The sequence below is a fragment of the Martes martes genome (genome assembly GCF_963455335.1).
Source record: "Martes martes genome assembly, chromosome: 12".
NCBI classification, from domain to species: domain Eukaryota; kingdom Metazoa; phylum Chordata; class Mammalia; order Carnivora; family Mustelidae; genus Martes; species Martes martes.
Window position 1 is genome coordinate 58975778 of NC_137900.1, and position 21869 is coordinate 58997646.

A 21869-nucleotide genomic window follows, 5' to 3' on the forward strand; every position below is an offset into this window, starting at 1 on the left:
AACTATATTGGAATTCGAATAAAAAATTAAAATAGGGGTGCCTGGGTGGCTCAGTTGTTGGGTGCCTGTCTGTCACTCAGGTCATGATCCCAGGGTCCTGGGATTGAGCCCTGCATCAGGCTCCCTGCTCAGCAGGAAGCCTGCTTCTCCCTCTCCCTCTCCCTCTCTCCCTGCTTGTGTTCCTCTCTTGTTGTGTCTCTGTCAAATAAATGAATAAAATCTTTTTAAAAAATAGTAATAAAACAGGGGCTTAGACCTAGTTTGTGGCAACATGGCTAAACTCACCAAGAAAGTCAGAATCATGGGTAAATAGGGGACCTGTCATGGTACCTCCCTCAGGAAAATGAAGAAGATTGAAATAAGCCAGGAACCCAAGTACACCTGCTCCTTCTGTGGCAAAACCAAGATGAAAAGACAAGCTGTGGGGCTCAAGGGTGGCTCAGATGGTTAAGCTTTTGTCTTCGGCTTAGGTCATGATCTCCAGGCCCTCCAATCAAGCCCCACGGCAGCTTCCCAGCTCAGCACAGAGTCAGCTTCTCCCTCTCCCTTCACCTCTCCCCTACTTGTGCCTTCTCTGTCTCTTTCAAATGAATAAATAAAATCTTCTAGAAAGAAAGAAAGAATGAATGAGCCGGAGGGAAGGAAGGAAGAAAGGGAAGGAAGGGAGGGTAGGAAGGAAGGAAGGAAGAAAGAAAGAAAAGAGGAGCACTGTGGCTCCTGCATGAAGACCGTCACTGGTGGTACCTGGACACTACACCACCACTTCTGCCCTCACAGTAAAGTCAGCCATCAGAGGATTGAAGGAGTTGAAAGACCAGTAGAAGCTCCACCATTTCTTTCTTTCTTTTTTTTTTTTAAGATTTTATTTATTTATTTGACAGAGACACAGCTAGAGAGGGAACATAAGCAGGGGGAGTGGGAGAGGGAGAAATAGGCTTTTTGTGGAGCAGGTAGCCCCATGCTGGGCTGGATCCCAGGACCCTGGGATCATGACCTGAGCTGAAGGCAGTTGCTTAACGACTGAGCCACCTAGGCGCCCCAAAGCTCCACCATTTCAAATACTGCTAGCCTATAATAAATTGGTTAATTTATGTAACAAAATTAAAACTTTTTTTATTTTAAAACTTTTTTTTAATTTGTTAAAGATTTTATTTATTCATTCGACAGACAAAGATCACAAGTAGGCAGGGAGGCAGGCAGAGAGAGGAGGAAGCAGGCTCCCCGCGGAGCAGAGAGCCCGATGCAGGGCTCGATCCCAGGACGCTGGGATCACGACCCGAGCCGAAAGCAGAGGCTTTAACCCACTGAGCCACCCAGGTGCCCCTAAAACATTTTTTAAATAGAGTTTTGAATGGCCCTCAATGGGACAATTTGAGCAACAAAATAATGATAGTATTTGATTGATTCAAAGCATAAATATCCATGAGTCAATACTGATATAAATAAATGGAAGGGGGGGCGCCTGGGTGGCTCAGTGGGTTGAACCTCTGCCTTTGGCTTGGGTCATGGTCTTGGGGTCCTGGGGCCGAGCCCCGCGTCGGGCTCTCTGCTCCTGCTTCCCTCTCCCTCTCTCTGCCTGCCTCTCTGCCTGCTTGTGATCTCTGTCTGTCAAATAAATAAATTAAATAAATAAATAAATAAATGGAAGGGGGGGTAAGGACAACAGGCCAGGGAGAAGCAGACTCCCCACTGAGCAAGGACCCCAGTGTGGGATTCCATCCCAGGACCCTGAGATCATGACCTGAGCCAAAAGCAGACACCCAATGACTGAACCACCCAGGTGCCTGGACAAGTGCACAAAAGTTTGAGGAGAAATTGTATATCCCTCAAAATATCTATGAGTTACTACGGTGGGTTTGTTGTTGTTACTTTAAATTTTTTCAGTGAACCCAAATGTGTCCTAAGAAATTACTGTGGTGTTTGAAAAGGTTCTTTGGTACTTCCGTCAGTAGTTGGAGCTTAATACCCCTCCACCTTGAATGTGAACTGCACTTAATAACTCAAGTCTAACAAATAGAGAATGGTATGAGAAAAATAATAACTTTATAATATAGAGACTTGACAGACACTACCTTAACCAAATGATCAAAGTTAACTGCAGAAGGCATATTGATATCATGAACACCCTGATATGAAGCAACGCAAAGGACACCTCACCTCTGTGGCATTCTTCCCAAAAATCTACCACCTGAGGGTTATCAGGAGAAAACAGTAGATAAACTCAAACTGAGGGACATTATACTAAGAGACTCTTCAAATGAGTCAAAAGTCATTAAAAAAAAAAAGGAAAACAGAAACCGAGGGAGATCACAGTGTCTAAGGAGGCATGACAACTAAATACACTGTGGTATCTTGATTTGGAACCTGGGATTTTATTTTATTTATTTATTTTTTTAATTCGACAGAGAGATCACAAGTAGGCAGAGAGGCAGGCAGGCAAAGAGGGGGAAGCAGGCTCCCCGCCGAGCAGAGAGCCTGATGCAGGGCTTGGACCCCGAGACCATGACCCAAGCTGAAGGCAGAGGCCTTAACCCACTGAGCCACCCAGGCGCCCGGAACCTGGGTTTTTTTTTAGAAAAGGATATTAATGGGAAAAATGAAAAAATGCAAATAAAGTTTTAGTTTAGTTAAAAGTTTTGTACTGGTGTTCATTTTTTTTTTTTTCTAGTGTTCATTTCTTACCATGATTTCTTCCATTCAGAGAACAAGATGAAGGTACATGGAAATTCTCTTTAGGTGTAAAATTATTTCAAAATAAGTTTTAAAAAACCAGCAGGTCACAACCCACTAAACTGATTATTTTAGGTATTTTTTTAAGAGTTTTAAAATTTATTCATTTGACAGTGTACTAGCAAGGGGAGCAGCAGGCAGAGGGAGAGAGAGGAGCAGGCTCCCTGCTGAGCAGGGAGCCCCGTGTGGGGATCAGTTCTGGGACCTTGGGACCATGACCCAAGCCAAAGGCAGACACTTAACCAACTGGGCCACCCAGGTGCCCCTCTTTTTTATTTTTTAAGATTTTTGTTTAAGATTTTTTTTAAGTAATCTCTACACCCAACATGGGGCTCTAATTTACAACCCCAAGGTCAAGAGTAGCATGGTCCACTGGCTTAGCCAGCAGGTGCCCCATGATTGCTTGACTCTTTAATGTATCTAAATCTTCAGATTGAAAAAGACTAAATTAATACAAATAAAAAGCTAAGAACATTGGCACATGGTAAATGGACAATAAATATTAGCTATAATCAATAGCCCATAATATTGTTAATTTTCTTCCAATGGAGTGTGAGGGTGGCTCAGTCATTAAGCATTCAGTTCCTGATGTGGACTCAGGTCAGGAGCTCAGGGTCTTGGGATAGAGCCATTGAGGCTCTGTGCTCAGTGTGGTGCCTATTTGAGAATTCATCTCCCTCTGCCCCTCCTCCCACTTGCCCAAGATTGCTCTCTCTCTCTCTCAAATAAATAAATAAATCTTTAAAAAAATTTTTTCTGGGCATCTCAGTGGCTCAGTGGGTTAAGCCTCTGCCTTTAGCTCAGGTCATGATCTCAGGGTCCTGGGATGGAGCCCTGCATCAGGCTCTCTGCTCAGCAGGGAGCCTGCTTCCCCAACTCTCTCTGCCTGCCTCTGCCTACTTGTGATCTCTAGCAAATAAATAAATGAAACCTTTAAAATTTTTTTTTCTTTTCTTCCAGTTTCTTCTTCTTTTGTTCAAAACAGACTTGCCGTGGGGGCAGCTGACTAACTCAGTTGGTAGAGCATGGGACTCTTGATCTTGGGGTCATGAGTACAAGCCCCATGTTGGGCATAGAGCTTTCTTAAAAATATACAAACTTTTGGGGCACCTGGGTGGCTCAGTGGGTTAAAGCCTCTGCCTTCGGCTCAGGTCATGATCCCAGGGTCCCGGGATTGAGCCCTGGATCGAGCCCTACATCGGGCTCTAGGCTCAGTGGGGAGCCTGCTTCCTCCTCTCTCTCTGCCTGCTTCTCTGCCTACTCGTGATCTCTGTCTGTCAAATAAATAAATAAAATCTTTTTAAAAAATACATAAACTTTAAAAATAATTTAAAATACCAGATACTTGCTGCTAGTGGCTGAATGTACATAGACTTCAAGACAGACTGTCATGTCCCATCTGTACCAATCAGAGTAAAGAGTCCAGGCTAAAGTGGGAAGGAGAGGGGTGCCTGGGCAGCTCAGCCATTAAGCATCTGCCTTCAGCTCAGGTCATGATCCCAGGGTCCTGGTATGGAGTCCCACATCAAGCTCCTTGCTCAGTAGGAAGCCTGCTTCTCCCTCTCCAGTTCCCCCTGCTTGTGTTCCCTCTCTCACTGTGTCTCTCTCTGTCAAATAAATAAATAAAATCTTAAACTGGGAAGGAGACACTGATTCAAGGGGTGAAAATAGTACATTACAACTGTATTTCCATGCTGTCCAAGTTGTTATGCCTAAAACACTGGGGCTGAAATATCCCAGTTTCAAAATATACACTTCCTAGCATTAAGATACCAGAAAGAACCTTCAGAAAAAGACCCAGAGGGAAAGGAAAAATATTAATAGTCTAAGCTAGACCTCAAAAACATTTGCCACCATGACAGTAGTGTGCTCACTGTCCATTCCTAAGAACACAGATTGTTGTCTTGCAGATAATAGTTAAAAGTATGTAGGGAGTAAGGAAAGGATGGGGGCATGGGCAAAACGAGTGAAGGGGAGTGGAAGATTCAGGCTTCCAGCCATGGAATTAATAAGTCATAGGGATGAAATGTACAGTACAGGGAATATAGTTAATGTTATCGTAATAGCATTGTAGTGTGACAAATGGTAGCTACACTTGTGAGCATAGCATTACATATAGGCTTGTCAAATTACCATGATGTAGGTGCCTGGGCGGCTCAGTTTGTTTGGCGACTGCCTTTGGCTCAGGTCATGATCCTGGAGTCCTGGGATCGAGTCCTACATCAGGCTCCCTGCTCCATGGGGAGTTTGCTTCTCCCTGTGACCCTCCCCCTTCTCATGCTCTCTCTCTCTCTCTCATTCTCTCTCTCTCAAATAAATAAAGTCTTAAAAAATCACTATGTTGTACACCTGACACTAATGTAACATTATGTGTCATGTATACTTCAATTTTTTTTTTCAATTTTTTAAAAAGATTTTATTTATTTATTTGACAGAGATCACAAGTAGGCAGAGAGGCAGGCAGAGGATGTGAATGGGGGGAGGGAGCAGGAAGCAGGTTCCCTGCTGAGCAGAGAGCCCCATTCGGGGCTCAATCCCAGGACCCCTGGACCATGACCCAAGCCGAAGAAAGAGGTTTTAACCCACTGAGCCACCCAGGCGCCCCTACTTCAAATTTTTAAAGTTTATTTATTTATTTAAAATAATCTCTACACTCAACATGGCACTCAAACTCATGACCTCTAAATCAAGAGTCACATGCTCCTCCAAATGAGCCAGCCATATGCCCCAGGAAATAATTTTAAATAAGGAAAAACAGTTTTGCAGAAAAGAACATTTCTCACAGCTTTATTTATTTTTTTAAAAGAGTTTATTTATTTGACAGAGATTATAAGTAGGGAGAGAGGCAGGCAGAGAGTGAGAAGGAAGGAGGCTCCCCACTGAGCAGACAGCCTGATGCGGGGCTCGATTCCAGGACCCTGAGACCATGATCTGAGCCGAAGGCAGAGGCTTTAACACACTGAGCCACCCAGGCGCCCCTCACAGCTTTATTTATTTTATTTTATTTTTCACAGCTTTATGTATAATGGTAAAAGTAGGAAGCTTTGGGGCGCCTGAGTGGCTCAGTGGGTTAAAGCATCTGCCTTCGGCTCAGATCATGGTCTCAGGGTCCTGGGATGGAGTCCCGAGTTGGGTTCTCTGCTCGGCAGAGAGCCTGCTTCCTCCTCTCTCTGCCTGCCTCTCTGCCTACTTGTGATCTCTGTCTGTCAAATAAACAAATAAAATCTTAAAAAAAAAAAAAGTAGGAAGCTTCTTACATGTCTGACTATAGAGAAATGGCTAAGCAAATTATGTCATTCTTACTACATCTTGTATTATACAGCTTTTATAAATAACATTTACATTCCCAGGACATGGAAAGACATTTGTTTCATACCGTTGGGAATAAAAAGCCAAAACCAAATCACTGAGTGAATATAACTATGTAAGAACACTATGCATAAGAAAGAAAGACTAAAAATACATCAAAAGTATATCAATATGGGCCATGTATTGATAAAGGGATTATAGGTAACATCTTCCCATTTCACTTCCATATTTTCAAATTATCTTTATTATATTTTAAGGATTTTATTTTTTAAAAGATTGTATTTATTTCTTTCTTTGAGAGAGAGAGAGAGAGAGAGAGCGCGAGCATGAATGGGGGGAGGAGCAGAGAGAGAAGGGGGAAAGAATCTCAAGCCGACTTCACACCCAGCCTGGAGCCTGATTGGAGGCCCAGTTCCACAGCCCTGAGATCATGTCCTGAGCTGAACCCAAGAGGCAGAAACTCAACCTACTGAACCACCCAGGTGCCTTCTCTCTCTGACAAATAAATAAATAAGATCTTAGAAATTAAAAAAAAAATTAAGATTTTATTTATTTATTTGATGGAGAGAGATAGAGCGAGAGAGGGAACACAAGCAGGGGGACTCTTTGTAAGAGGGAGAACCAGGCTTCCCACAGAGCAGGGAGTCTTTTTAAAAATTTTTAAAGATTTATTTGTTTTAGGGGCACCTAGGTGACTCAGTTCGTTAAGCTTCTGCCTTTGGCTCGGGTCATGATCTCAGGGTCCTGGGATCGAGCCCCAGGTTGGGCTCCCCACTCAACGGGTAATCTGCTTCTCCCTCTTTCTCTCCTTCTGCCCCAACTCTGCTCGTGTGCTCTCTCTCTCTCTCAAATAAATAAATAAATAAATAAATAAAAACTTTTAAAAAAAGATTTATTTATTTTAGAGAGAGAGCAGGGGGAAGGGTCAGAAGGAAATGAGAGAGGGATTCCAGGCAGACTCCCCACTGAGTGTGGAGACCCATGCAGGGCTTGATCCCATGATCCTGAGATCATGACCTGAGCCAAAATCAAAAGTCAGATGTTTAACTGACTGAGCCACCCAGGTGCCCAATAAAGATTTAATTTCTATTTTTTTAAAGACTTTATTTATTCATTTGAGAGAGAGAGAATAAGCAGGGGAGAGGTAGAGGGAGAGGGAGAAGCAGGCTCCCCACTGAGCCAGGAGCATGACATGGGGCTCGATTCAGGACCCCAGGATCATGACCTGAGCCGAAGGCAGTCATTTAACCATCTGAGCCACCCAGGCACCCCAATTTCTAAATAATCTCTACAATGTGGGGCTCAAAACCACAATCCTATGATCAAGCATTACATGCTCTGATGACTGAGCCAGCCAGGTGCCCCTCAAATTACCTTTACTACTCAGGTCTTATATGATTTAAAAAATGTTCAAATGAAATATTTAGAGCAGTACTAAAAGTTGTATGCACTAAGAGAGGAATCCAAGACATGATTGTAATAACTTATGGGATGAATTACATCACCCTCAAATTCCTATGCTGAAGTACTAACTTAGTACTACAGAATGTGACTGTATTTGGAGATAGGGTCTTCAAAGAGATGATTATGGTTAAATGAGGTCATTGGTGTGGGCAGTAATCCAGCATGAGTGAGGGAGGAAAAAGAAGGACCATGTGAAGACAAAGGGAGAAGAGAGCCAACTACAAGCCAAGGAGAAAGGACTCAGGAAAAAACAAAAAAACAAAAAACAGAACAATCCTGCCAACTCCTTGATCTTGGACTTCTATCCTCCAGAACTGTCAGAAAATAGATTTCTGTTGTTTAAGTCACCCAGTCTGTGGTACTGTCTTGGAGCAATACTAGCAAATTAATACAGAGGAGACGTTAGGGTTCTATGAAGCAGGAAGAATAGGAGCTGGCAAAAAATTATCTTCCTTCCTCTTGGAAGACATTATTTTAGTTCTGTTAATTACATAGTTTGGGAAGTAGAAAGACCTACTGCATTACCTAGAATAGTTAACATTATCCTATTAGTAGAATTAATATTCTTTTTCTTAAAGATTTTATTTATTTATTTGACAGAGAGATCGATCACAAGTAGACAGAGAGGCAGGTGGAGAGAGAGTGAGAAGCAGGCTCCCCGCCAAGCAGAGAGCCCCATGTGGGGCTCGATCCCAGGACCCTGAGATCATGACCAGAGCTGAAGGCAGAGGCCTATCCCACTGAGCCACCCAGGCATCCTAGAATTAATATTCTATTAAGAAAAGAACACCCTTAAATAAATATAGTACAATAAATTATTTTTTTAAAGATTTTATTTATTTGACAGAGAGATCACAAGTAGGCAGAGAGGCAGGCAGAGAGAGAGGGGGAAGCAGGCTCCTTGCTGAGCAGAGAGCACAATGCAGGGCTCGATCCCAGGACCCTGAGATCATGACCTGAGCTGAAGGCAGAGGCTCAACCCACTGAGTCACCCAGGTGTCCCCCAATAATTTTTTTCCCAATAAATAATTTTTTAAAAAGTTGGGGGTGCCTGGGTGGCTCAGTGGGTTAAAGCTCTGCCTTTGGCTCGGGTGGTGATCCCAGGGTCCTGCGATCTAGCCGGGCGTCGGGCTCTCTGCCCAGCAGGGAGTCTGCTTCCCTTCCTTCTGTCTCTGCCTGCTTGTGATCTCTGCCTGTCAAATAAATAAATAAAAATCTTAAAAAAAAAAAAAGAAAGAATAGAACACGCTTACCCTTCCATTTTGTACCCAACTTTCGATGGTCAAAGACCTCCTTTAACACATGAGTGTTTCCTTAAAGGATGTTAGCATAACTGTCTTTTTTTTTTTTTTTTTAAGTAGGCTCCATGTCCATCGTGGAACCCAATGTGGGGCTTAAACTCATGACCCTGAGATCAGGACTTGAGCTGAAATCAAGCGTAAGACACTTGGGGTGCCTTGGTGGTCCAGATGTTTAAGTGGCTGCTTTCTGCTCAGGTCATGATCTTTGGGTCTTGGGATCAAGTTCCTGACTTGGCAGGGAGTTAGCTTCTATCTCTCCCTTTGCTTCTCCCCCAGCTTGTGCTCTCTCTGTCTCTCAAATGAATAAATAAGATCTTAAAAAAAAAAAGGTCACTTAACTGCCTGAGCCACCCAGGTGCCCCAATATATCTGTCTTTTATAGAATGAGTGGATTTTTTTTTTTAAAGATTTTATTCATTTATTTGACAGACAGAGACCACAAGTAGGCAGAGAGGCAGGCAGAGAGAGAGAGAGGAGGAACCAGGCTCCCCACTGAGCAGAGAGCCTAATGTGGGGCTCGATCCCAGGACCCTGGGATCATGACCCGAGCCGAAGGCAGAGGCTTTAAACCACTGAGCCACCCAGGCGCACCGAGTGGATTTTTTTTAAAAATTTTATTTATTTTGGGGTGCCTGGATGACTCAGTCATTGGGCATCTGCCTTCAGCTGGGGTCATGATCCCGGGGTCCTGGGTTGGAGCCTGGCAACAGTCTCCCTACACGGCAGGAAATCTGCATCTTCCTCTCCCTCTCCCCCTGCCTGTGTTCCCTTTCCTACTGTCAAAAAAATAAAATCTTTAAAAAATATATTTTATTTATTTATCTGAGAGACAGTATGGGGGGTGACAGAGGGAGAGGGAGAAGCACTCCCCTGCTGAGCAAGGAGCCTGAGGCAGGGCTTGATCCAGGACCCTGGGTTAATGACCCCAGCCAAAGGCAGATTCTTAACCAACTGAGCCACCCAGGCTCCACAATTAAGTGCATTTTATTTTTCATTTTATTTTATTATTTTTTTAAGTAAGTACATTTTAAGGATGTTTACAAAAATTACTTTTACTTTCCCACAGTAATTTTGAAGTACTATTTTTTTTAAAGATTTTTATTTATTTATTTGACAGAGATCACAAGTAGGAAGAGAGGCAGGCAGAGAGAGAGGGGGAAGCAGGCTCCCCGCTGAGCAGAGAGCCCGATGCGGGGCTCGATCCCAGGACCCTGAGATCATGACCTGAGCCAAAGGCAAAGGCTTAACCCACTGAGCCACCCAGGTGCCCCTGAAGTACTATTATTTTTTAAATAATGACATATTTTATTTTATTTATTTATTTTTTTAAGTAGGCTCCACACCCAGTGTGGCGCCCAACACAGGGCTGGAACTCATAACCCTGAGATCAAGACCTGAGATCAAAGTCAGACGTTTAACCAACTGAGCCACCCAGGTGCCCTTATTTTATTTTATTTTTTTTTAATTTATTTTTAAGTAATCTCTGCACCCAGTGTGGGGTTTGAACTCACAATGTAGAAATCAAGAGTCAGGGGTGCCTGGGTGGCTCAGTGGGTTAAAGCCTCTGCCTTTGGCTCTGGTCGTTGTCCCGGGGTCCTGGGATTGAGCCCCACATGGGGCTCTCTGTCATTAAAAAAAGAGAAAAGAAAAGAAAACAAGAGTCACATGCTTTCCCAACTGAGTCAGCCAGGCAGCCTCTGAAATGTTATTTCTATAATCATCATGACTCCTCAGAAAGACTTAATTCAAAAATTCTAATGCTACCAAGTTGCAGAGTTAGGGGTCAAGTCCAGGTCTCCCTAATTCCAAACACGGTGTCTTATTTTCTTTAGCATACACGGTGTTTTATTTTCTCCAGCATCAGTAGTGTTTTTGCTTGTCTCGTCCCACTGGACTGTAAGCTTCTTGAGACAGGGACTATGTCTTTTCATGTATGTATTTCTAGCATTTAACATAGTCTCTAACAAATAATAAGCATACTCAATAAATATTTTTATTTATTTTCTTTTAAAGATTTTATTTATTTATTTGACAGAGAGAGACACTGCAAGAGAGGGAACACAAGCAGGGGGAGTGGGAGGAGTAGGCTTCCCGCTGAGCAGGGAGCCTGACATGGGACTTGACCCCAGGACTCTGGGATCATGACCTGAGCCAAAGGCAGAGGCTTAACCCATTGAGCCACCCAGGTACCCCGCTCAATAAATATATTTTTTTAAGATTTTATTTATTTATTTGGCAGACAGAGATTACAAGTAGGCAGAGAGGCAGGCAGAGAGAGAGGAGGAAGCAGGCTCCCCGCTGAGCAGAGAGCCTGATGTGGGGCTCGATCCCAGAACCCTGGGATCATGACCCGAGTGGAAGGCAGAGGCTTTAACCCACTGAGCCACCCAGGCGCCCCTCAATAAATATTTTTAAAATGAAGAGTGATGGGACATCTTGGTGGCTCAGTTGGTTAAAGGCCTGCTCAGGTCATGATCCCAGGGTCCCTGGATAAAGTCCTGGATGAAATCCGGAATCAGGCTCCTTGCTCAGCAGGGAGCCTACTTCTCCCTCTGCTTGCTACTCCCCTGCTTGTGTTCTCTCTCTCTCTGGTAAATAAATAAATAAAATCTCTAAAAATAAAATAAAATAAAATAAAGAGTGATGCTTTCACAAAATTATCTTATAAAATTCTGTTTTTCATTTCTACATTTTACTTACAAAGGAGATACAGAAACCCATATACACTTACCTGTATATCCAGATTAGGATTTAGCAAATTCTAGAGGTGAGAGGAATAAGAGGCAAATTTTATTGGATGCCTACTATGTGCCCAGCTCTATTCTGGGTGCTGTGAAAATTACCAAAAAAAAAAAAAAAAAAAATCCCCGACACAGTGTTTCACTGTAGGAGGTGATAAATAAACATCTACTGAGAAAAGGAAAAGAGAAAGGCTAGAGGGCAAGTGGCCAGATATTCCAGAAAGGCAGAAATTCCAGGCAGGGAAAACTGTGTGAACAATAGGCAGAAGGAAGCAAATGCAAGGTAGGCTTAAAGACCAGCTTGGATGAAGGGCAAGTTCTTTGGGGATCAATGGAGCGAAAGATAAAGTTATAGGGGCGCCTGGGTGGCTCAGTGGGTTAAAGCCTCTGCCTTCGGCTCAGGTCATGATCCCAGGGTCCTGGGATCGAGTCCCACATGGGGCTCTCTGCTCCCTAGGGAGCCTGCTTCCTCCTCTCTCTCTCTCTCTCTGCCTGCCTCTCTGCCTACTTGTGATCTCTCTCTCTCTCTCTGCCTGCCTCTCTGCCTACTTGTGATCTCTCTCTCTCTCTCTCTCTGTCAAATAAATAAATAAATTAATTAATTTAAAAAAAAAAAGAAAGATAAAGTTATAGAGGTCAGTGGCATCTGGTTGTATAATGTCTTGAATGTTAGGCTAAAGAATTTATTTCCTCCTGTTACTAATCCCTCCTAAAGTGCTCTTTCCTGAAGAACTGGACTATCAGTAGGGTCTCTAGAAGCAGAAAAGCCTCCTCAGAGATACTGAGGAATTAGCTTTAATGGTGGAATGACAGGTGGAGGGGTGGATATTTTAGATCAGGAGGCCACCCCCTTAGATCCTCTGCTGATGGGGGGCCAGTTCTGTCAACATGAGGGTGGGCCAGCTGTGGTCACTAAATAAAGAATATTTTCACTGAGCACTCACTTGCATGTCAATTTTTTTTTTTTTAAGTAAGCTCTATGCATAACATGGGGCTTGAACTCACAAGCTGGACATGAAGAATCTCATGCTCTACCGACTGAACCAGTCAGGGGTCCCACATGTCAATTAAACAAAAAAAAAGATTTATTGGTGGGGCGCCTGGGTGGCTCAGTCGTTAAGTGTTTACCTTCCCCACTTAGGTCATGATCCCAGGGTCCCAGGATCAAGCCCCACATTAGGCTCCCTGCTCGGCAGGAAGCCTGCTTCTCTCTCTCCCACTCCCGCTGCTTGTGTTCTCTCTCTCACTGTGTCTCTCTCTGTCAAATAAACAAATAAAATCTTTTAAAAAATAAAAAGATTTATTGGGATACCTGGGTGGCTCAGTGGGTTAAGCCTCTGCCTTCAGCTCAGCTTATGGTCTCAGGATCTTGGGATCGAGCCCCGAATCGAGCTCTCTGCTCGGCGGGGAGCCTGCTTCCCCCTCTCTCTCTGCCTGCCTACCTGTGACTTCTGTCAAATAAATAAATAAAATCTTTAAAAATAAAGAAATAAATTTTTAAAAATGTATTTATTCATTTGAGAACAAGAGAGCGTGCACAAGCAGGAAGGGAAGAAAGAGAGGGAGAGAGAATCCCAAGCAGACTGCACTGATTCCACAGCTCCATGCAGGGCTCAATCCCAAGACCCCAAGATCATGACCCCAGCCAAAACCAAGTGTTGGAGGTTTAACCAACTATATGGCACCCAGACACACAACCCATGTGCCATTTTTTAATTACTGAGTAAACTTAAACAAAACTTTCCTGTTGAGCTTCCAAGAACATACACATGGTAGTCACCAGGACAAATGTGCTCTGATAAACATGAGTATAATTGCTGGCTTGGCTAAGGAAGAAAGTGCACCTGCCACAGCACTCTAGAGGAACGATGGAGAGGGCTTAACAACCTGTTCAGCTGAGACCTTCCTTGACATTCCCCTAGCCAAATGCTAATCTCTCAGCAGCTTGGCCCATATTCAGGCCAAAGATAGTTCACTATGGCCTTTTGCAGGGACAGAATGGCTACACCTGTTGGCTTCTCCCTGCATGCCCCCTACTCCATTGGCTTCTTAAAGTCAGATCAAATGCCTTTTGGTTGAAGGATGAAACCACGGTGCTTCTCAACATTTCTGATACCAGGCTCTGCCCTAGGGAAAATTGTGAAGTAGGTCATGTATCTGGGAAATGACTATGAGCTCATCAACTTCAACTTCCTGGCAGGCAAGGAAACATTAGCCTTATTTTAAAGAGGAGCTCTGAGGTCCAGAGAAATTAGCTGCTAAGCTTTCCTCTCCCTAAGCCACCCCTTAAATAAAAAATTGTTGTTGCCTACTAGATAAATGCTTGAGACTGTATTAAGTGATGAGAGACAATGCATCAGATTCTGTCTTCAAGGCTTTCATAATCTAGTCAGGCGACAGATATGTCAATTACTCCCCCCCCCACACCCCGCAACAGCTTTACTGAGATCTAGTTGCACATACAACATCATGCAGATTTAAGACATACAATATGATGATTTGATACACATACATTGCTAAATGGTTACCACAATAAGGTTAGTCAATAAATCCTTCATCTCTTGTAATTACCATTTTGTTGCTGATATGGTGAGAATATTAAAGCCTTATTCTTGTAGCAACTTTCAGGTATACAATACAATATTGTTAACTGTAGTCACCATCCTATACCTTAGATCCCTGGTATTTATTATGACTGAAAGTTTGTACCCTTTGACCAACATCTCCCCAGTGTAAATTCTTTTTTTTTAAATTTTTTAATTAACATATAATGTATTATTAGCCCCAGGGGTACAGGTCTGTGAATGGCCAGGTTTACATACTTCATAGCACATACTTTCCCCAATGTCCATAACCCCACCATCCTCTCCCTACCTCCCTCCCCCTGGCAACCCTCAGTTTATTTTGCGAGATTAAGAGTCTCTTATGGTTTGTCTTCCTCCCGATCCCATCTTGTTTCATTTATTCTTTTCCTACCCCTCAAACCCCCCACATTGCCTCTCCACTTCCTCATACCAGGGAGATCATATGATAATTGTCTTTCTCTGATTGACTTATTTCACTAAGCATAATACCCTCTAGTTCTATCCACATCATCACAAATGGCAAGATTTCCTTTCTTTTGATGGCTGCGTAGTATTCCATTGTATATATATACCACATCTTCTTTATCCATTCATCTGTTGATGGACATCTAGGCTCTTTCCATAGTTTGGCTATTGTGGACATTGCTGCTATATAACATTCGGGTGCACATGCCCCTTTGGATCACTACATTTGTATCTTTAGGGTAAATACCCAGTAGAGCAATTGCTGGGTCATAGGGTAGCTCTATTTTCAACTTTTTGAGGAACCTCCACATTGTTTTCCCAGAGTGGTTGCACCAGCTTGCATTCCCACTAACAGTGTAGGAGGGTTCCCCTTTCTCCACATCCTCGCCAGCATCTGTCATTTCCTGACTTGTTAATTTTAGCCATTCTGACAGGTGTGAGGTGGTATCTCATTGTGGTTTTAATTTGTATTTCCCTGATGCCCAGTGATGTGGAGCACTTTTTCATGTGTCTGTTGGCCATCTGGATGTCTTCTTTGCAGAAATGTCTGTTCATGTCCTCTGCCCATTTCTTGATTGGATTATTTGTTCTTTGGGTGTTGAGTTTGATAAGTTCTTTATAGATTTTGGATAATAGTCCTTTATCTGATATGTCATTTGCAAATATCTTGTCCCATTCTGTCGGTTGTCTTTTGGTTTTGTTAGCTGTTTCCTTTGCTGTGCAAAAGCTTTTGATCTTGATGAAGTCGTCCCAATAGTTCATTTTTGCCCTTGCTTCCCTTGCCTTTGGCGATGTTCCTAGGAAGAAGTTGCTGTGACCAAGGTTGAAGAGGTTGCTGCCTATGTTCTCCTTAAGGATTTTGATGGATTCCTTTCTCACATTGCGGTCCTTCATCCATTTTGAGTCTATTTTCGTGTGTGGTGTAAGGAAATGGTCCAGTTTCATTCTTCTGCATGTGGCTGTCCAATTTTCCCAACACCATTTGTTGAAGAGACTGTCTTTTTTCCACTGGACATTCTTTCCTGCTTTGTCAAAGATTAGTTGACCATAGAGTTGAGGGCCTATTTCTGGGCTCTCTATTCTGTTCCATTGATCTATGTGTCTGTTTTTGTGCCAGTAGCATACTGTCTTGATGATGACAGCTTTGTCATAGAGCTTGAAGTCCGGAATTGTGATGCCACCAACTTTGGCTTTCTTTTCCCCAGTGTAAATTCTTTAAATGTATGGAAATAGAGAATTAGTTATGCCAGAGAGGGTGAGGCACCAGCTAAGACATGAGAGAGAAGAAAACTATATAAGTAGGATGTGAAAAGAGAAAATTCTCTGAGCTAGAAAGGAATAGAAGGGCATTCCTGGTAGGACCTGTAGCACAGGCAAGGCATGCAGAGAGGACAGCATAGACCAAGTTCAGGGAAAGGGTGAATGGCCTGGTAAGGTTGGGTTTGGGGGTAAGAATGGAGTGATAAAGATTAAACTGGAAACATGAGGGCCTAGATAAAATTTAGAATTTTATCTTGAGAGGCACCTGGGTGGCTAGGTCAGTTAAGGTTAAGCATCTGCCTTCTGTTCAGGTCATGATCTCAGGGTCCTGAGATTGAGATCCCTGCTCAGTGGGGAGTCTGCTTCTTCCTCTGCCCCTCCCCCTGCTTCTGCATGCTCGATCTCTCTCTCTCTCAAATAAATAAATATTTTTTAGGGGGCGCCTGGGTGGCTCAGTGGGTTAAGCCTCTGCCTTCAGCTCAGATCATGATCCTAGGGTCCTGGGATGGAACCCTGCATCGGGCTCTAGGCTCAATGGGGAGCCTGCTTCCTCCTCTCTCTCTCTCTCTCTACCTGCCTCTCCACCTACTTGAGATCTCTGTCTGTGGAATAAATAAATAAAATCTTAAAAAATACATATATATATATATGTATATGTATATATACATATATATATATATATATATATATATATATATATATATATATGCGCGCCTGGGTGGCTCAGCGGGTTAAGCCTCTGCCTTCAGCTCAGGTAATGATCCCAGGGTCCTGGGATCCAGCCCCACATTGGGCTCTGTGCTCAGCAGGGAGCCTGCGTCCCTGCCCCTCTCTCTGCCTGCCTCTCTGCCTACTTGTGATCCCCCTCTCTCCATCAAATAAATAAAATCTTAAAATACATATATATATATATATGTATTTTTTTTAATGGAATTTTATCTTGAAGGCTGGGAGACATTTCAGACATGTAAGCTGAAACTTTTTTTTTTAAAGATTTTATGTATTTATTTGACAGGCGCCCCTGAAACGTGTTTTTAAAAAACAATAATGATGGTGGCAATGTGAAGGATGACTTAAGTGATAGTTATGGACATTCCCGCTCTCCTCATTCCCAATCTGGAGATTTCAGGCCTCCCTGACCAATTGACTCCCTTCATCTAAACTTCTTCCAGATTTCTTTAGACAAGACATAAGAGTCTAACAACAACTCAAATAGTACTCACCCCCCTACTTTCCCATACCAAAATTTAGTCAGAGTCTTTAGGTGTCAAGGAACTAAATACCAGTAAAATCACCTTCATTCATTTATTCAAGAAGCATTTATTGAGTTTGTTACATGTTAGCTCCACAGAGCTTACAGTCCAGTAAGGAAACCAGGGTGTGCTGGATCTGGCTCCTGTGGGCTCATGAGAGCCATTTACTAAATTTTCAGGAATTTGTAGGTTGTCAAAAATTAAGTTATATACATGTAAAATTAAAGAACTTTTACTAAAAATAAAGGTGAAAAATACTCGAATTCATTCTGTTCTAGTAATTTCAATATTATCTATGCAATTGTATCTGTACAATGGAAAACTATATACTGTGCATTTCTTCCTAACTTGTGTTCAGTGACATCATGTTCGTAGCTTGAAATAGGCTATGTTGGGATTATTTACACTACAGGAATCAGCAAATGCTACAAATCAGGGCTTGTTTTGTTCATTGTCTGGACTTGGGAAAGTGACAGAAAATATGTTAATAATGCCAGTCAAACTTAAAAGTGTGTCATTTCTGTAGCTATTACACTGTGAAGGCAGCAAAATTAAATATTTTTTCCAGTATTCCAAAGCTATTATTATTCAATTCAGCAAGGAAGTTGCTCACTTAACTGATGAATAAGTGAAATTTCTACCCTTTCGCCTCACTCTGCAGTGTAATAAGGTATATATTTGGTTCCTGATTCCTGGCACAGAGCTCTAAAACCTTTGTCATTTCCCAAGTAATAGAAATGTCTTTTGTTATTCATAACGAGCCTTTTCTTTTTAAAAATATTTTATTTATTTATTTGACAGACAGAGAGAGGAGAGAGGAAACACAAGCCGGGGGAGTGGGAAAGAAAGAAGCATCCTCCTGCTGAGCCTGATTTGGGGCTCCATCCCAGGACACTTGGGATCATTAAGGCAGATGCTTAACGACTGAGCCACCCAGGCGCCCCTCTTTCTTTTCTTTAAGATTTTATTTATTGATTTGTCAGAGAGAGGATACAAGCAGGGGGAGCTGCAGGCAGAACAGGAAGAAGGAGAAACAGGCTCCCCACTGAGCAAGGAGCCTGATACAGAACTCATCCCACCACCCAGGGATCGTGACCTAAGCCGAAGGGAGTCACTTAAACAACTGAGCCACCCACATATCCGGAGCCTTTTCTTTCAACTGAATTTATGCTAATGGTCAGTTAGGGTGGGTCCTTAAGTAGCCTGAGGATGGGGCTGGCTCCCAGAAAGACCCAGTGATGAGGGGGTTGGAAATTTTAGCTCCACCCACCTACCAGAGCGCCAAAGGGAAGATGTGATGAGCTTCATCCACCTGCCAGGAAAGGTAGCACACACCAGTTGGCACTCAAGGACCCTTCTGGTACACTCCGTGTACCTTGTTTACTCAAGGACCCTTCTGGACTACACTCTGTGTACCTCTTCATCTCCCTATTCATCTGCATCCTTTAAAACATCCTTTATAATAACCTGATAAATGCAAGTAAATGTTTCCCTGAGCTTTGTGAGCTATTCTAACAGATCACTGAACCCAAGGAAGAAGTCCTGGAAACCTCCCATTTATAGCAGGTCGGTCAAAAGCAGAGATGACAACTTGGACTTCCAGTTGGCATCTGAAGTAGGGGCAGTCTTGTGGGACTGACAGAGCTAGATAGTGTTAAAACTGAGTTAAGTTGTAGGATACCCAATCTGTATACACCTGAAAATCAGAGAATGGCTTGGTGGTATTGTAAAACACTCCACCTGTAAGTGAAAATCTCAGCCACATTTATGTTGAAACTACACTTATTAGTTGCAGAGATAGATTGGCTATGGTTACAAGAATTTGGCAAATAACAAAAGCATGAAGTGAAAATAGGGAATCTACAATAAAGAGTATTATGTTTTGCGATTATTTGCAAATTGTGTTGTATACATCTTTATATCAGTGAAATTTATAAATACAATTATGTGTGTATATCTATCCATTCATACTTTTCAGAGAGCTGGTTGCTAAACATTTTAACAGCACAACCACTGGAAGAAACAGACAATAAACAAACAAATATAATGTGAGGTGTTAAGCACTAGGAAGAAATCATAAAGCATGCTGTCTGGAGACAGAGTGTCAGAAGAGTATGTTATTTTGCATGGACAGTCAGGGAAGATCTCCTTTTTTTTTTTTTAAGATTTTTATTTATTTATTTGACAGACAAAGATCACAAGTAGGCAGAGAGGCAGGCGAGGTGAGGGGGGGGGAGCTCCCCACCGAGCAGGGGGCCCAATGTAGGGCTCAATCCCAGGACCCTGAGATTATGACCTGAGCCGAAGGCAGAGGCTTTAACCCACTGAGCCACCCAGGTGCCCCAGGGAAGATCTCTTTAAGAAGATAGGAACTAGGCAGAAACCTGAATGGACTCTGCCACCTGCAGAGTGTCTTTTTTTTTTTTTTTTAAGATTTTATTTATTCATTTGACAGAGAGAGATCACAAGTAGGCAGAGAGGCAGGCAGAGAGAGTGAGAGAGAAGCAGGCTCCCGGCTGAGCAGAGAGCCCGATACGGGACTCGATTCCAGGACCCTGAGATCATGACCTGAGCCGAGGGCAGCGACTTAAACCACTGAGCCACCCAGGCGCCCCTGCAGAGTGTCTTAAGTAGAGTAACCAGCAAGGACAAAGGCTGTGACATAGGAATGTGTTTGTGTGTTCAGGGGAATAGCAGAATCTGGTTTAGCTAGAGCCTGGTAAACCAGTGAAAAGGAGTAGAGTGAGATCCAAAAGATGGAGAGGACCTTGTAGGCCAGTAATAGAGACTTTGAGGTCAATTTTACTCTAAGAGACAGTAAGCCCTGGAGAGTTTTACACAGTTGTATCCTGACCTGAACATGCCTTTTTTTTTTTTTTTTTAAAGAGAGCAAGCACATATGAGTGGGGAGGGGCGGAGGGAGAGGGAGAGAGCATCCTAAGCAGACTCCATTGCAGGACTCTGAGATCATGACCAGAACCGAAATCAAGAGTCAGATGCTTGGGGCGCCTGGGTGGCTCAGTGGGTTAAAGCCTCTGCCTTCGGCTCGGGTCGTGATCTCAGGGTCCTAGGATTGAGCCCCGCATCAGGCTCTCTGCTCAGCGGGGAGCCTTCTTCCCCCTCTCTCTCTGCCTGCCTCTCTGCCTACTTGTGATCTCTGTCTGTCAAATAAATAAATAAATAAAATCTAAAAAAAAAAAAAAAGAGTCAGATGCTTAACTGACTGAGCCACACAGGTGCCCCTGAACTTTTAGATTTTTAAAAGATCACTCAGGCATCTGTGGGAACAGACTGTAGGGGTGGAGCATGTGAATGTGAGGAAGCTGGAGACCAGTCAGGTGAGATGACGTGGCTTGGACCACAGAGACAGCAGTGGAGTTGATGAGAAGCAGATTTTTCAATTTTATTTATTTTATAAATAATATACATTATACATTAATATATATTTCACATACATTTTATATATTTATATACATTTAATATATTTATATATATTTATATACATATATTTTATATATTTGTTATATATAAATATATATATTTAGCAGCTAGATTTTTTTTAAAGACTTTATTTATTTGTTTGACAGAGAGAGATAGCGACAGCAGGGACACAAGCAGGGGGAGTGGGAGAGGGAGAAGCAGGCTTCCCGTGGAGCAGGGTGAGCTGAAGGCAGATGCTTAATGAGTGAGCCACGCAGGCGCCCCAGCAGGGGTACAGTGAGATTTTAGATATATTTTGAAATCTACCTAACAGGAAATGCTGATGGTTTGGATTTGGGATGTGAGAGAAAAAGATGAGTTAAGGATGACTCCAGGGTTTTTGGCTTGAGCAACTGGAAGACTGAAATATCATTGAAAGAAATAAAAAAGTGGTTGGGGGGGCACCTGGGTGGCTCAGTGGGTTAAAGCCTCTGCCTTTGGCTCAGGTCATGATCTCAGGGTCCTGGGATCGAGCCCCAAGTGGGGCTCTCTGCTCAGTGGGGAGTCTGCTCCCCTTCCTCTCTCTCTGCCTGCCTCTCTGCCTACTTGTGATCTCTGTCTACAAATGAATAAATAAAATCTTTAAAAAAAAAAAAAAAAAAGGAAAGTGGTTGGGGAAGAGCAGGTTTGTAGCCATGGTGGAATTTCACTGGTTAGAGGCTTGAATGAACTTTCTGTGGTCAAGGAAATGTTCTACGCCTTATCTGGAGAAGTGGTTGTCTGTGTATATATATACATTGTGAAAACAAAATGAACTGAATATTTGATAACTGCGTATTATTTTACATAAATTATGCCTAAACACAGCCCCACTGGTATTTGCCAATTATTAATATGAGGAAGACTTAAGAAAAATATGGGTTTTTTTGTTTTTTAATAGTCTCTATACCCAACATGGGGCTTGAACTCATGACACCAAGATCAAGAGTTGCATGTTCTTCCAACTGAGCCAGCCAGGTACCCTAAAAGGATTTTACTTTAAAGGTTACACATGGGGGCGCCTGGGTGGCTCAGTCAGTTAAGTGGCTGTCATTGGCTCAGGTCATGATCCTAGGGCCGCAGGATCAAGTCCTGCATTGGGCTCTGTGCTCAGCGGGGAGTCTCCTTCTCCCTTTCCCTCCGCCTACTGCTCTATCTACTTGTGCTATCTCTGTGTCAAATAAATAAATAAAATCTTGAAAAAAATTTAAAAAGAAATAAAGGTTACACATGTGTGGGAGTGCCATCCATCTGGAAGCTATACAGATTCAAGACTGTTTGGGGGGTGATCCTCCCATCTTT

General features: G+C 42.8%; 1 pseudogene across 1 annotated transcript; it reads left to right on the forward strand.

Annotated features, from left to right (window-relative positions):
• Nucleotides 1-271: 271 nt before the first annotated feature.
• Nucleotides 272-821, forward strand: LOC308353277 (large ribosomal subunit protein eL43-like; annotated as a pseudogene). Its single transcript has 2 exons — nt 272-434; nt 702-821. The product of its transcript is annotated as a large ribosomal subunit protein eL43-like (transcript).
• The last annotated feature ends 21048 nt before the right edge of the window (nt 822-21869 follow it).